Source organism: Lygodium microphyllum, chromosome 29, assembly GCF_053477565.2.
Source record: "Lygodium microphyllum isolate KBCC chromosome 29, Lygodium_microphyllum_v1.1.10, whole genome shotgun sequence".
Lineage (NCBI taxonomy): Eukaryota > Viridiplantae > Streptophyta > Polypodiopsida > Schizaeales > Lygodiaceae > Lygodium > Lygodium microphyllum.
This window is the reverse complement of record NC_141163.1, coordinates 96682348-96694940: the sequence shown is the minus strand read 5'-3', so window position 1 is coordinate 96694940 and position 12593 is coordinate 96682348.

Here is a 12593-nt window from a genome sequence, read left to right as displayed (position 1 = left end):
TCTTGGATGTGGTAACGTATCATTAGGAACTCAATTTGAAGCTCTCTTAAAGCAAATCTCTTTGCCCTACAAGCCTTGTAATTGACTCATAAGCTTTTGTCCCTAACAGTCTACATTGAATGTAATCATGAAAAGTTGATTTATGCTATGGCATCATGTATGAATGATGGGATGCAGAGTTGTTTATGATACATGACAACACATTGTACGTGATTTTATAATTAGTGATTGCTCTTACAGTCAAGAAAAAAAGCTTGATTTGAGTTAGAACTTATGAGATAATACTCTTGTGATCTTTCTTAAGAACAAGGAGTTGGAAGCTCTATTAACATCTTTAAGAACTTGGCTTGAAACCTTCAACCCTTCTCTTATCTCTACCATCTCCGGAGTCTAAGCTCTTGAACCCCCATACATTCTTCTCTCTCAAACCCCTGTGATTGATTATCAAGTATCTCTTGAACCGTTAAACATTCACTATAACCTCAGGAAAGTTACTATATGTATATCCTCTACATCACGTGCATTCAAGGCCTATTTATAAATATCCTTATCGGTGAATTTTTCCTAAATAAAACATAACCCTTTTCTATTCAATCTATAAATAACCCCTTTATATTGCACCCTTCTGTATGTAAAAAATATATAAAAATGGTATTTTTAAAATACATTATTTTGAACCCACGTGATGCACACATATATTTATGAGTAACTTACCCAAGACTCTAACCTACTTATCTCTTGAAGACACATCTCTATCTTGTCCAGTTTTCTTGCCAAACCCCTGTGGTGACCTTCAACCCTACGCACTACGACATTGGTGAACCCGACGTGAAGGTCGGTGTAAGAGAACTCCAAGATGGGGGATTCTTCAAGAGATACTCTACAACAGTTGGTGCGCATACTGTAGCAGACTCAACAACAACAAATCCAAATGTTATAACACTAACAACAACAACAAAAGCAAGATGAAGAGAAGATTAATTCCATAGCTATCAAGGCCCTAGAGGAAGTTGGGTGGAAATTAAAATAATTTAATGGTCAAAATGTCTCTGTTTTCATTTGATTGTATGTTGAGAAAATGCTCTTCTTTGGTGTACCGCAACATGCATGGAGTTGCTATTTTGCCAAACTAGCCAAGCATGGTCTTCAAGAAAGAATCCGTGATCTTTTTCAGCGAGATGTGGGTTAGGCTACATTCAAAAAATCCCTACGCGAAGATTTCTTCTTAGAAGACTCTAGCCTAATGACGAAGAAAAGTTTCACTAATTGGATTGAGAAACCCAACAAAGGTTTAGCTGCAACAGCTTTATACCATGAGTTTGAAAGTAAATTTGGACAACTTAATGTTGAAGACCAACAAAGTATGGAAGGTTAGAAGATTGAATTATTCCTTAAGGCTGCATATCCCATTTTGCAAGAGAATCTTGCTAATCACCTAGAAGATGCTACCTCCGAATCAGGAGTCAAGACTGCATGGACAAATGTTACTGATGCAGTTAACATGATTGGTCGAAGAAAGCGGATGCAACTCTACTTTCAACTTCAACAACTCCATTAATGGAGCTTGTTCCACCTTCAAAATCCCCTATTCCTTTGACTAATCAACCAACTCTTTCTTCTTATGTTCCTTCTAAAAATGATGTCATAGATGAACTCATTAAAAGCATGTGTGACCTTCATCTGAATCTTACAGAAATTAGTTTCAAGGTGGAGAAGCTAGATGTCAAAGTTGAAGAACGAGGACGATCATGAACTCAAAGACCCATGAGAGAAGGCTATAAGAGGCATTGTATTTGGTGTGATAGCCAACAATATGACAAGAGGGAGTGTTCTACCTTCCATGAGACTAAAGCACAAAAGCTTATCTTTTGGAAAGACGGAAAAATTCATGTAGCTGAAACTTGTCTTCCACTGGAGCCAAATTTTGACAATGGTGGAATGAAGAAAAGATTAGAAGATTTAGCTGTAAAGAATGCCTACGCAGCAATTGATGCAACTACCTATGTATGGGCTGCAAATTGAGCCAACTAAATCAAATTTGAAATCTTGTAAAGCTAATGTGCACTCTAAAGTATGGATGCAGGCATTAGATCAAATGGAACACGGCAAAGTAGCCAAAGTTGATTTGACTAATGCTAGTCAGAGCATTTGAGGAATAACTAGTTGGAAAGAACCGGTAGATTCTTTTTTTGCCTTTGCACATTTGGCTGACGTCAATCATAAAGAAGTCTTGATTGAAGAAAAGAGAAGATGAGAAGATGAACCACGGCCTTCCTTTTCTGGCCCTCCAAAACGAGTAACCAGAAGAACGCTTGAATAACTTGCTAAAAATATAACCCCAAATCAAGAGATGGAAGATGCGCCACAAACAAAGAAGAATGAAGGAAAGAAGAAAGGCAAGCAGCCAAGCTACAAATTGCAGTCTAACATAGAATTTGCAACCGATCTCAAACGAGTTCTAGAAGAATGAATTCTGGGAAGTAAAATTGAGTTCACCTTAAGCGAAATTCTTGGAATTGCCAAATTTGAATTTCATGATGTAATTATTAACATAATCAAAAGAAAAAGACAATATGTTGGTGATGATGCTGAAGAAATAGTGCATGCTTTTTTGCAAGCTCTTCGAGTCTTTGTGCAAGATGAAGAGAAGCTGACTGCACAAGAAATTCAGCTTGAAGTAGTTAAAGAGTTAATTGCAGCAATTGAAGCTGATGATAAAGAAAGCATGGATGCAAAAATCAAAGAAGTGAAGGTTGAAAATGTAATGGTTGGCTGGTACAAACCAATTGGGTAGCCCACCTCTCAAAAAGAAGGCCGTCTACAGCACATGCATGATGAGGAAGAAGCCCAATTCATTCCAAGCAATCACTACTCCTGTACACATTGGGAAAGAGCAACAACATAGACAATTGTCAAAATTGGAGAAAAAGAAACACCATGTATTGCACTCTTAGACCATGGTTCTGAGATAAACATCATGGCAAGGAGTCTCTATGAAAGCGACAGATGGCCCATAGATGTTGATCCAGGTTGGTGAATGAGAGCTGCAAACAACTCTTCTGGAGAGTTATATGCTGCATGTCCTAATGTGCAGGTAACTATTAGAGACATAAAAGATAATTTTCACTTTTTTGTTCAAGACTCTTGTAGTTACCCTATCATTCTTGGGAAACCTTACATTTCTGAAGCCCGCTTGGAAATAAAAGCTCTTGATGATGGTTCTTCCTATGCTCGAATCCGAAGCAAGGATAATGAACGAGCTATTAAATTTCTTACTGTGTGTGGTAACCATCATCGAAACAAAGATTGGCTGTGTGATTATCCTGTGCCTCCTAATGCCCGAGAATTCAATGGTTTTTGGGTTGCACTGCTGTAAAAGGAGGCTATGGCAGTGTGTCATGTAAAAAGATTGAAACTCCTTATGCTACAGAAACTGTGTCTCTAGCGAATTTGTATGTATGTATAGCCAATAATATGTGCCATTATAAGTCTCTTCCAACCATGACTAAAGCTGAAAGAAAATATTTATGTCATGTAAAAAGGGTGCTGAAAACTTATGACATGATGGTTGAAAATGAAGATATTTCTTGCATTTCTTTTGGACTGATTACTACTGACACATTGGCTGAAATATATGCAGCTGCTCATACAAAAAATTAGGTTGAAAATTAGTCCATAGAAGTATATACATTGGATTTTTATCAAACAATTCAAGAATTTGTTGAGTAGGAAGACATTGGTTTACTCAACAAGGCTAAAGCGTAAGTGGAGACAAAATACCAGATGGTGGATAAGAAAGTCAAGCCTGTGGCAGTCCCACTGCCTCCTGAAAGTGAAGGGCTAGCTGATAGGGCAACAAATCAGTCAAGTCTTCGTGATCCTTCTAACATTGGTCACAAGTTCACATCTAAAAGTATAAAAGAGCTCAAAATAGGTGAAAATTATTTCCTTTCGTCGATAAAAAACACTATTTTATGCAAATGCTAATGAAACATGAAAAAGCTTTTGCATTTCAGCCAAGTGAAATAGGCTGTGTGGATCCAAATATTGTGGCTCCTATGGCCATTTTGACGATCCACATGTGCCTTGGAACCTCAAGTCCATTCCCGTTCCAAGGGCGCATTTGCCCGAATTATTGGAACTTTTAAATGAGAAGATCAGAATGAAGATTTTAGAACCTTCTTTAGCACCTTACTCAAATCAATGGTTTACTGTGCCCAAGAAAAATGGATCCTTACGATTCATTCAAGATCTACAACCTGTTAATCGTATCACAATCTAAAATGTTGGTTTGGGTCCAATTGTTGACGAGTTTGCTGAAGCTTTTGCAAGTAGAGCAATTTATTCTATGGGCGACCTATATTTAGGATATGACCAATTTCATCTTTCATTAGAAAGTCGAGACATTACCACAATGAAGACGCCTCTTGGATTGGTCCACATGTGCACTCTACCATAAGGTGCAACAAACTCCGTATCCCATATGATGAATGCCATGCACAAAGTCTTAAGGGACTTTATTCCATAATTTACTCTTCCATTTCTTGATGATGTACCTATCAAGGGATGTGAAGTCAATGAAAAGAATGAGGAGCTTGATGAAGATGGCTGCAAGACATTTGTAGTTAATCATATTCATGATTGTGACAAGATTTTGACAAGGCTAGAAGAGGTATACCCTTTCTATAGCTAAGTCGATTTTTGGAGTAGAAGAAGTCCTAGTGTGGTCGGACATCTGTGTGGCCCCTACCGACGTAAACCTTCACCAATCAAGATCGATGCCATCAGCAAAATGCAAGAAAAATGCACAAATATTTCAGAGGTGAGAAGATTTCTTGGCGCATGTGTATTCTATCTCATATGGATACCACATTTTGCTCATGTAGCCGAAAATCTCTATCAATTATTAAGAAAATGCCAAAGATCCTCTTGGGGGAAAGAGCATACTCTCACTATACACAAACTAAAGAAGTTGTTAATTTGAGCCCCACTCTCAAAAGGGCTAATTATTCAAATGGTCAACCCATCATCCTCACTGTGGATACAAGTCCCATTGGGATAGGATGGGCAGTTGGCCAAGAAGACCTTGAAGGTAAGAGGTATGCAATTCGTTTTGGAGCAAAGGTTCTCAATGAACATCAAAGAAGGTATGCACAAGTAAAAAGGGAATTATGGGGAGTTGTAACAGCATTAAAGTGTAATCATGAATACTTTATAGGTGCTTCCATAGTGGTAGAAACTGATTGTCATCCACTCTTGGGTATGATTTCCAACTGCTCTACACCCAACATTGTTATGCTAAGATGGATTGCATATATTAAATCTCTCAACCCCAAATTAAAGCATATTGCAGGAAAGGTGAATCCAGATGTGCTGACATGCTATCACGTGCAAGATATGACAATGAAGAAGAGCTGATGGAAGAAGATGAGGCTAAAGAATCTATACTTGTTGAATTTCATTCCATGGCTCTGCTGAAAGTACATTTTCAGTTGCTGCATGTACAAACCAAAAGCTGAATCTTGCAGGTACAGCTGATCTTCTTAATGGTATAGCATTAAGTACAGTAAGAATACAAAAAGGTACTATCGTAAATCAGCATACAGGAATAAATATCAAAGATTTATCTATGGAAGAAGGGTGGTCACCTAAAAGCCAGCATGCTCATTGCATTGCTCAAGTTCTAGTTCATTTCCTTGACGAAGATTATGAAGAGGCCAATATTTGAGCACAATAAAGAATAAAGGGATTTGGACTAATGAAGAGTTCAAGCATATTAAGAGGAAAGCTTATGGCTTCTTTCTTAAAAATGGGCATCTAGGGAATCACGCAAAGAAGAAGAAAGGAGCGCATGTCCGAGTTTTAGGTAATAAAAGGTTGCAACTATAGGTACTAAAGGAATTTCATGAAAGGTTGTGAGCTGGCCATAGAGGTATATGGGAAACCTTTATTAAAGTCAAAGAAAAATACTGGTTGCAGAAAATGTATTGAGATATAGAGCATTTTGTTGAAACATGTTATGTGTGTCAGATGTATTATATGGTCAAGCATCGAGATGGGTTATAACTGACTTATCCATTGTCTATACATTATAAATGGGTTATTAATCTTATAACCATGCCTATAGGGATATGGAATATGCGGTATTTCGTACTTGCAAGAGAATATCTAATCAATCAAGTTGAAGGTAAAGCTTTAACAACCAAGACCACTCGAGCTATTTGTCACTTTTTGCTTGAATAAGTATTTTGCTGATATGGCTGTGTTGGCAAGGTAACCGCAGATAGAGGAGAATTGAATGCCAATGAGACACGCAACTTCTTTGCTCAATTGGGTATCAAGTCGGCTTTGACATCAGCCTACAATCCTAAAGGAAATGGAAAGAGTGAGAGAGGACATCAACCTATTCTCAAAGCTCTAGCAAAGTCTTGTAGAGGAAAGATCAAAGAAGGGCCTAAAATGCTACCTTTTGCATTATGACCTGACCTGACTAATCACAGTATAGTGACTAGCTATATGCGAGTTGAACTTATGCATGGACAACAACCAATTATGCCAATTGAAGAATCTATTCTCACATGGAGTCTTCTACCTTGGGAGGAAGGCATCAGTAGAGAAGAGTTGCTGACTTTGCGTATATGGCAGCTAGAAAGAAGGCCTGAAGATGTTCAAGTAGCTATTAAGAAGTTAAAAACAACAAGACTAAATTTAAAAAAAGATTTGATAGGCAACATCATCTTCGGCTAAGAGCTATCCAAGAAAATGAATGGGTGCTTGTCTGTGACAGCATCCTAGATAATCAATATAATGCTTCTAGGAAGATAGTAAAGGATTGGTTTGGCTCGTATGTGGTAAAGGTCGTTCATGACAATGCCACATATTCATTGGCTGAATTGGATGGGACAAGCATGAAGGTAGCTAGAAAAAGAATCAAGCTCTTCAAATGAAGAGAAATATGAGTTAGAAGACTTGGATATAAGTCAAGAGCATGAAGATATAGAGGAAGAAGAAGAGGCAAAAGATGAAGACATTGACATGGTAGAAGATACTTCTTCTAACACTACAGATCCGTAGGACTTTGGCACATGCCAGAGGATGTGTAAGTTAGGAGGGGGTGGATGTCGTGCCACTACACACACATCGTGTGAAAAACTCTAGAGTGTGGCTTCCTTATAGATCTAGAGAGCCAATGCCACTTTAGGCATTAGTTTCAGTGTCCATGGTTCAAATATTTGATTTTTGGACAAGTTTAAGCCAATTTTTGATATTTTAGATATTATCTCTTGTAAAAATCCATAAGATTGTAGATAACTTCTAGATTAGGATAACATGTAAAAGAAAGCATGTATCTTTCACCTAATTTGAGAGGATTTTATATTAAAAAAAGATTAGCGAAATCACGCGATGTGCGGTCACTGTTTTTAGGCAATGAATAGCACTCTGAAAAGTGGGAGATAAAGAGGAAGTGATCTGGCAAAATTTTGGCCAGGTGTGCTATTACTTTACCCCCCTTTTAGAGCCAATGGAAGCATCAGATTTGCAATTTGATATTATTTTATACACGTTTTTGTCTACAAGGGTTTTATCTTCTTATAATGCAAAAATAAACTGATAGGCTTCATCTCTGTTAGTATTATTCTACATTTTCTATTTCTTTCTGTGGGTATTCTTCTACGTCTTCTATTTCTTCAAACCCCTTCTCTTCCGTCTACTCCTCTCCTTGAATCTCCCTTCACCCTGTTGTCTCTTACCCACGTGGTGGACTTTCGACACCAAACGCACCAACACCATGTTAGGGGAAGTTTATGCTATCATCATAGGTGAATTTTGTAAGATATTTGGGCTGATTTGGGGCTGATATCTTCAACCATATTCAGAGAATTAGCTATAGCAATGTTCTTTTAATTCATTTCTTACTCTACAGAAGACATCTTGTCAAAATATGCAAGTATTATGTTCCCCTATGGTAGGGCAATGTTTGTAGATCATTCATAAATGCTTTGAATTGAATTAAGGGGAGCTTTTTCTCTTATTTCTTGGCTATGATAACTTATCCTTATCATTAGGAACTCAATTTGAAGCTCTCTTTAAGCAAGTCTCTTTGCCCTACAAGCCTTGTAATTGACTCATAAGCTTTTGTCCCTAACAGTCTACATTGAATGTAATCATGCAAAGTTGATTCATGCTATGGCATCATGTATGAATGATGGGATGCAGAGTTGTTTATGATACATGATAGCATATTGTACATGATTTCATAATTGGTGATTGCTCTTACAGTCAAGAAAACAAGCTTGATTTGAGTTGGAACTTATGAGATAATACTCTTGTGATCTTTGCTAAGAATATGCAGTTCGAAGATCTATTAACATCTTCAAGAACTTGGCTTGAAACCTTCGACCCTTCTCTTATCTCTACCATCTCCGGAGTCTAAGCTCTTGAACCCCTATACATTCTTCTCTCTCAAACCCCTGTGATTGACCATCAAGTACCTCTTAAACCTTTAAACATTCACTGTAACCTACTTATCTCTTGAAGACACATCTCTATCTATCTTGTCTAGTTTTCTTGCCAAACCCATGTGGTGACCTTCAACCCTACGTGCTGTGACAACGATTGGGTAAGAAGCTAAAAGCAACACAAGAGAAACCCACTAGGGTTTCATGGATAGACTAGAAGAGGTCCACCATTGGGTGGTGGCTTGGCAACAGAACCGATAGTGATTGAAGATTTACAACTACTTGTTTTTGAGACAATACCCTCATGAGAGAAAGGAAAATTTCCCACAGCCAGAGCAAGAGTTTAGTCCCCTTTGGTGGTGGTTCTTACAAGTCAATGGCAGAAATTGAATACCCACCATTTTCCATTTCCATTATTTTGGGCCATCTACTCAATCAAATCCCAGCATCTAAGGATTCTTTACTATAGCAGATATAATGTAATAGGCTAGTGTGACTGGTCTTAGAAGTAGAGGCCCTAATTGCAACCATCTTGGAGGAGGAAGTCCAAAAGGTGCAATGGGAGCTAGTTCCACAAGGACCCCTGTAATATCCAACAATATTTATAATATCTATCCGTTGTCAAAAGTGGACACTTCACAATGTTTTACTAGACAGTGACTCCGACGTGATAGCAACAAACCCTGCAAAGATTGAGAAGATTGTAGCCTTGACAACACCAAGAAACCTCAAACAGTTGAGGGGATTTCTAGGCCATGTGGGCTACTATAGAAGGTTCATAGTCCATTTTGCAACAAAGGCAACCCCCCTACATAGGCTTCTAAGGAAGGATGTGGAGTTCATTTGGACAGAGGATTGTGATCAAGCCTTCAACACTTGAAACAGTGCCTGGATGAGGCGCCTACCCTGCAACCTCCTAATTGGATGAAGGAGTTCCATGTGCACACTGATGCATCAATTGAAGGCCTAGGTGCACTCTTATACCAAAAGGGCCCCTCTAAGTTAGATCAACCAATCTATTACGCAAGTCGAAAAGTAACCGACAAAGAGCGGAATTACACAATGATAGAGCTTGAATGTCTAGCAATGGTGTTTGCTTTTGGAGATATTCCGACATTATCTGTTGTCAAATCATTTTAAATTTTATGTGGACCATGAAGTCCTCTCCTTCCTAATGAACAAGGCCGACGTGAAGGGAAGAATGATGAGATGGCTCCTTCTATTCTAGGAGTTTGACTTTGAGGTAATCACCAAACCTAGTCGCTTCCATGTTCTGGCTGATCATATGTCGCGTATCCTGTAGAATGCAGACGAGGAGCAAGATGATCTAGACCTCCCAGAATGTAGACGAGGAGCAGAATTTCCTTAGGTTGTCTCATCAACCATGGAGAAAAAGATATATATATTGAAACTTACTCTTTGATTCTAATCTACCAATTCCACCATAAGAGTAGTACCACAAGTAACATCTTTACTATATATTAACGAGAGGTTGGGGGCTACTGCCACGTGGCAGCCCCCAGCCTCCCCACGAAGATGGCAGGGGCGGGTGCCACGATAGCACCTGCCCGCCTCGATCTGCCCGCCTCGACGTCACTGCGCCTCCTCGACCTGCTCAACCTACTCTCGCCTGCGGCCTCGATCCTCGACCTGCCCCCGCTGCCCTCCTCAACCCTCCTCCTCGAGCCTCGACCCTCCTCCTCTATATAAGGAGGTCCGTCCTTAGTATCGAGAGCATGCCTGACGGAGGCCCGCACTTTGCAAATTGAATCAGGAGGTCCATACTATCTTACTCAATGTACTTCAGACTCATTAGGAGTTGGCTCAAGTTTCCCACAACAGCGGCAACATGTCACCTCTCTCTCTCTCTCTCTCTCTCTCTCTCTCTCTCTCTCTCTCCAGCCAGACCTCCGAGCTCACACTACAGTAGGCTGAGGACCAGCGTACCCGACACCGCACGAGGATCCGTGGGTTTCGGACCCCACAGCCACACTGACAGGAGATCCGGAGGATTCTTGATCTACATCGACAGCAGACTGAGATCCGACGACACTCGACACATTGGATCTCATATCTCTAGTTTGCTCTTTCTCCACCGCCGATGTACCACATCCTGCATCCAGGAGGGATCACCTGCTATTAGCGACTTCGACAACTGCTACTACATCCCAGGATAGTATATCTCCCTGCATCTGTTACATATACACATCGCACCACTTTATCACAGCCGACAATTGTTCCCCTATCATAGCCGACATTTGTTCCCCTTTTGTAGCCATTATCTGGAGTACCAGAGCTACATACGCACATACACATACACGACACTTATCACACTCACAGCACCGTATTTTCAGTTTCCAATTTTTAGCTTTTCATTCAGCACTTTTATTTTGGATAGCTGGACCTCATCAGTTGTATCACAGTTTGTCTCATAGGCCAGTTTTGGTCTTTAGAAGACGTTAATATAACTTTCTTTCTTTCTTTCTCTTTCTCTCTCTCTCCAACTACAACGATGGTGGCGAGAGGGCGGTAGAAGTGGCCATGGTGGCAGTGTAGGTGGCGGTAGCCATGTGCTCTCCTATCGCGAACACACGTCACCTCTCTCTCTCTCTCTCTCTCTCTTTGCAACAGCAGAGATGGTGGCAAGAGGGCGATAGGAGTGGCCGTTGTAAAGTGAAACCTTATGTGTCCTTATCACTTATTAAAGTTTTTAGAGAAGGCTTTGCTTTTCTTACTAACAATATACCAAGTCATTATCTTTCTGATGGCATCGAACAAGAAAATCATTGGATGCCTTCCACAAGGTCTATCAATAATTTTAATCAGATGCAATAATTGACATAAGCAAAGTTAATTTTTGGTATGGAAGTCCCTTATAAGGTTGCTTTGTACTTTGTATTTGCTTTGGGATGCTTTGTCTCAAGGGCGTTTTGTAATAGGAAATTTTTCTTTCCCTTGAAAAGAATGTTTAATTGGTTTTATGAGGAGGTCACACATAGACGTGCATGCATGCACACATGTGGAATTTGTGCTACATTAAAGTTGAATGGAATGTATAATAGGCCTTTTAGCCCATGTGCAAGACCTAAATCCCCATGTGAAAAATGCTTGCGTGGTTTCAAATTCTCTATCTTATCTTTAAATCATAAGGATGATTTTAGTGGTTAATATTGATCACGTGCTATGACTTTTTTTTTCCAAATTGAACTTAGGAATTCAAAGTTTAGTAGGCTCAATAAAATATTTTTGGAAAGAAGAGTTCCACAATTTGAAGCTATTCTAGAAAGTCCACATAGGATTTCTCACATATTCAATGCACGGCTCTAGGTCACATTCTTTAGGTTCCTTCTAAAAGCTATATTTGATAGCTTACAAACTATAAAGTATAGCTCTAGGTCTCATTTTCTAGGTGAGTCCTTTTGTGTAATGCTAGCCATTTCTATAACTTTCTTAAATAGGTCAAAGTTCAAAATAGCAAATGCATCTTTCATAACTAAAGATTTGATAGCTTACAAACTATAAAGTATAGCTCTAGGTCTCATTTTCTATGTGAGTCCTTTTGTGTAATGGTAGCCATTTCTATAACTTTCTTAAATAGGTCAAAGTTCAAAATAGCAAATCATCTTTCATAACTAACAATCAAATTCAAGGAATATATTTACATAAGAGGCAAAACTTTCATGGCCAACAAATGATATAGGAGGTTGGTAGATTTGTTCCTTTCTCAATGCTTCTTTGTGATACCTTCATGTAATAAGCTACCATGAAGTGGTCTTAAGTTCCTTACTAAGAAAAAAGGGAAAAGAAAACTATAATGCATGGGAAAGAAGTGAGGAAAGTAAAGTTTATTTAGGGGAAAGGGTTAGCATCTTGGGAGAGTAGCTATAGACCTTGGTTTGAGTTTCTTAAGGGCAAGGATTAGCATCAGTTATTAATGTACGGGAGTTATCATCAGTTATTAATGTACGGGAGTTATAGCATGGGAGTTATTAAAGTACAGGGGTATATGAAACGGTGGTTCTATAATCTATAGCACGGGAGTTATTAATGTAAGGATAACATGTGTGTGTGTGTGTGTGTGTGTGTGTGTGTGTGTGTGTGTGTGTGTGTGTGTGTGTGTGTGTGTGTGTGTGT